We start from the raw sequence: 5,000 nt of genomic DNA on the forward strand, positions 1-5,000 counted from the left end.
CAATATTAATAATAGCAGTAACAGTGATAATAACAGCAATAATAATAATAATAATAATAATAATAATAATAATAATAATAATAATAATAATAATTTAATTATAACAACAACAATAATACTAATGATGCTAACAATAATAATAATATGACGAAGAACAAGAAGTAAAAGGACATAAAAACAACAATAACAGCAAAAAAGAAAAAGTTATTCTTGAGAACACAAAAAAAACAACAACAACAACAACAACAACAACAACAACAATAAAACAATAATAATAAATAAATAAATAAATAAATAAAAAATAAATAAAATACATCAAATAACTTCTCTTATTATCTTCTTCGTATACCATCCCTCAAACCATTACATAACCACCATTATCGAAAAAAAACGAGAATGACCCATTACAGAAAATGGGAAATCGAGATACAATAACATGGCTTCCTATCATTGCTTTTTTTTTGGGTGGAAGACAAGGTCGGAATGCCCATCAATTACTCGGCTAAAATGAGACTAACTGACAGACTGACAGGTTGACGGACTGGCGAATTATCTTTTTCGTTATTTTAATATTTACCGTTTTTTCTTGACTGCATTGCCTGGACTAATAAATTATATATCTATAACGATATATGCAAGTATGCGTACATGTATTTTCTCTGTGTGTTAGTGTTAGTGTTAGTGTGTGTTAGTGTGTGTGTGTGTGTGTGTGGGTGTGTGTGTGTGTGTGCATTGTGTGTGTGTGTGTATGCGTATGTGTATCGTGTATGTATGTTAGTGTAGTGTATGTGTATGTGTATGTGTATGTGTATGTGTATGTGTACGTGTATGTGTACGTGTATGTGTATGTGTATACGTATACGTATGTGTATGCGTATGTGTATGTGAATGTATCCAACAGATACACAATCTATATACAGTAACTATCAGCACGAGCAAAATACAATAGTATAAATCATACATTCTATATACACAGTCGAGAGTGATTTAGCCTCGTAACCCTTTGCGTGAATTTTTATTTTTATTTTTTATTCTTTTTTTTTAACCTATTTTTGCTGTCGTTATTAACTATAAGCACAATAACGTTACTAGAAATAATTTTCGGAATATTGAGTGATTCCTTTATATAAAATAAATATCTAGATTTATGTATAATAATGATTGATAAATAGTAATAGTAATAACAGTAATAATAATATCAAAAAAAAAAAAAAATAATGATAATAATAATAATAATAATAATAATAATAATAATAATAATAATAACACCTATAATAATAACAACAATAATAGTAATAAATTATAATAGTAATAGTAATAGTAATAGTAAAAGTAATACAAAAAGTAACAGTAATAGTATTAGTAATAGCAATAGTAATCGTAAAAATAATAATAACGATAATAATAATAGAAATAGTAACAATAATAGTAATATAAATGTAACTAAAATAGTAATAGAAACAGTAACAATATTAGTAACAGAAATAATAACTAATATTAGTAGTAATAGTAATAGCTATGGTAATAACCTTCACAGATATTTATTGATGGTTATAATACTAGGGTAATATGATAATATCTTTCATATTTACGTCGATGATAATAATCATCATAATTGCAATGTCTGCTTTCGTCATTAATCATATGTTGCAAAGAATATAAGTGACTTTTGCCTTGAGACACCCTCTCTCCCTCTCCCTTCATTCAATTCTTTCCTCCCTCATTCTCTCTCCTTTCCTCCCTCCCTCCCTTTCCCACTATCTTCCTTCATTCATCCCTCCGTTCCTTCCTTTATCTCTTCACTCCCTCCCTTGTCCTTCCTCCACTCCCTCCTTCCTTCCCTTCCTCCCTCCCTCCTTCTCTACTCCCTTTCTCTCTCTCCCTCCCTCCTATTTCTTCGTCATTTCGTTATTTTTCCTAACTCTCCCTCTCTCCCTGCCCTTCCTTCCTCGCCCCCCCCCTTCCTTGCTTCCTTCCTTCCTTCTCTCCTTCCTTAACACATTTACATCTATTCCTTTGCCTTATTATTACTTTCATCACGCAGCTAATATCCGCATCGATTTTAAATAAACAAAAGAATTAACTTCCGCATTAACCAATATAAAAAATAACAAGTATATAACCAAAGTAATCATAGAAAAAAAAATTAACATCCATATTCATCTCTCTTTCTCTCTCTCTCTCTCTCTCTCTCTCTCTCTCTCCTCTCTCTCTCTCTCTCTATATATATATATATATATATATATATATATATATATATATATATGTATATATATATATATATACATATATATACATACATACATATATGTTAATATCAATATCCACATACAACTTAACCAATAAAACAATATGAAGTAAATTTGGATATGACACCTAGCACAGATTTCCGGCAGAAAACAATGGTTTTTTTCCCGAAAGCCCTTGTCGTGTTCCGAACGAATCTAAGTCATTTACTTCGCATACAAAGCACATATACGGGATCTAGGGAAAGGCATGGCAAGTACCGCTAATATTCCTTCAGTTGACAGTTGTCATTTTCGTCATCTTAATCGTCACGTTCTTGACTGCACTGCCTGGACTCATAAATTATATATTCATATGTAATTTTCTCTCGCCGCTGGAAGACCACGTGTTATGGAGCCCTTGGTATGTTTGCGTTTTTTACATCCTCTCCTACCCTTCTTATTAGTTTGCGAAGGAAATGCTATGGAGGAAAGGCGTCTTAGAATGTTACGGTCTTCTGGATGTCAAGGTCAGATTCCCTCAAGTTTTGTGAGGCGTCATTTCTTACAATGCCAAATATAATAACAAGACAATAACCACAATAATCATAGCAAGTAATAACAATAATAATAATAATAATAATAATAATAATAATAAGTAATAATAATAATAATAATAATAATAATAATAATAATAATAATAATAATGATAATAATAACAACAACAACAACAACAACAACAACAACAACAACAACAACAACAACAAACCTGAATGATCGTTAAAAAAAATATCCGACCAGTCAACGCTAACAGAAAATTTTAACAACGAACCTTGTTTTAAGATATGAATTTTGAAATTGTCTCCAGCGGAACTTCACAAAGTATTTTTTCAGTGGTGGTCGATCGTGTTTGTTGTTGTTGTTGTTGTTGTTGTTGTATTTTCTTATACACGTGGGTGGGTGTTTTTTTATTATTATTTCTGCTGTTGTCACTGTTGGATTTTGTTGTGTGCGAATGTTTTGTTGTTGTTGTTGTTGTTGTTGTTGTTGTTGTTGTTTTTGTTTGTTGCTGCTGCTGGTGTTATTTGATTTTGTTATGTGTGTGTTCGAGTGTGTCTTTGCTGCTGTTGTTGTTACATGATTTCGTCTACTTCCTATGAGGGAAGGGGGGAGAGTCGCAGACTATATAATCTATACATTTATTGTGCTGTTTTGTTGGGAAAACATGTATAACACATACATACATGACACACTGACCTGTCCTCGCAGTTAGCTTGTTACCTTACATTCTTTTCGATATTATTTCTCCACGATGTTTACGGCCATCACGACAATAACCACAAACGCCAGAAATCGTCCGGAAGCTCAGCCAACTCTAAGGAATTTACCGAAATCCCGAAGAAACGTGAGAAACACGCCGGTAAACTACAAGTGACTGACAGCCGTGCTCCCGTGAATGTTTGTTTCTCCTCCAAGAACATTAACCTCACCAATATCACCATGTGCCGTGTGCCTTACTCGTACGGTAGGCTCATGCAGTTAAAGAAACTGAACGGATCCCCCGACAGTGCTGTCATAACAGACTTTGAAAACTTCAAGGCTATTCCACGCCCGCAGTTGCAAACGAGGGAAGGACATGCACCGAAAAATCCACATATTGCAACAACCTCCGTTTCACTTGAGTTTTTCTGCACCGCTCAGTGTGATCGGTTCCGCCGCGCAATGCACACATCAGCTGATTACCGTAAACAAACTGCCCTTGCCATTGAGCCTTGTTGCGAGAGAGATGGATTGCTTTGCTAGTTGAGACTTTAATAAGGGCTCGAAACCACTCTACAAGACTTCCGTATCACACACACACATATCAAGGACTAACAAAAAAATAGAAAGTAAAAAAGAAACACATGTTGCAGCTCAGACAAATTTACTTTCGAGGCTCTAAGTCGGCAACCATTTTGGTTGTTTCCAAACGGTGAAGCGAACTACCTCCCGCCCTCGCCCTGTTCGCCTCGCAACGCCTCGCGAAACGTTTTGTCAGGTCGACCGTTCACTTGATTTTGCCCAAGCGAACGCAGGAAATCTATTGCTACATCACGCAAAGCAAAATCACAGAAATCTCGTCACGCTAGCCGCTCTGCCATTTCGTAGTGCCAACAGAATGCTAAAGATTCCCGGTCCTTATACTGTCGGAAGTGACCTCGCTTAGCAACAAACTTAACAAACTAGCTTCCGTGGTCATCGCCCATCATCGGCCAGGCATCGTTGCAATCACCGAGGCCTGACCAGGAACATCAGCTATTCCCAAATTTTCCACAATCGTCGCAAAAAAAGAAAGAAAGAAAGAAAGAATAAAAAAAAAAAAAAAAAAAAAAAAACGGTGGCGCCGTAGTTTTGTTAGCACACCAAATAGTTACGACCGGTACCAGCCCGAGTTGATGTCCCACACGAACTGGAGTTGCTGTGGATCAGAGTGATGACCTCCCTCCACCCCCCCGACACGCAGCGTCATTACTGTGTTGCATTTTGTATCATCCACCCGAGGCATCCACTCAGGACATCCACCAAATTTCTACTGCTCCACCATCTCACCTACATTTCCGATCTTCTGAAAAGTTAGATAACCCAGCTCTAAATCAATTAAATGCTGAGATTTTAATGAAATCCTCCTGAAATCCAAAATGAATTAAACCTCCGCCAAATAGTAACTAACCTACCCATGGCAATAGCACTTTAGACCTGAACGACTACTACCACCCCCACAACCACGCAGCAACC

General features: G+C 35.6%; 1 protein-coding gene across 2 annotated transcripts in view; it reads right to left on the reverse strand.

Annotated features, from left to right (window-relative positions):
- The window catches only part of LOC119574126 (calpain-5-like), a 63,587-nt gene that overhangs the window by 34,582 nt on the left and 24,005 nt on the right, over positions 1-5,000 (reverse strand). The gene's annotated exons all lie outside the window — the stretch shown is intronic.

This window comes from Penaeus monodon, chromosome 6 (assembly GCF_015228065.2).
Source record: "Penaeus monodon isolate SGIC_2016 chromosome 6, NSTDA_Pmon_1, whole genome shotgun sequence".
NCBI lineage: Eukaryota > Metazoa > Arthropoda > Malacostraca > Decapoda > Penaeidae > Penaeus > Penaeus monodon.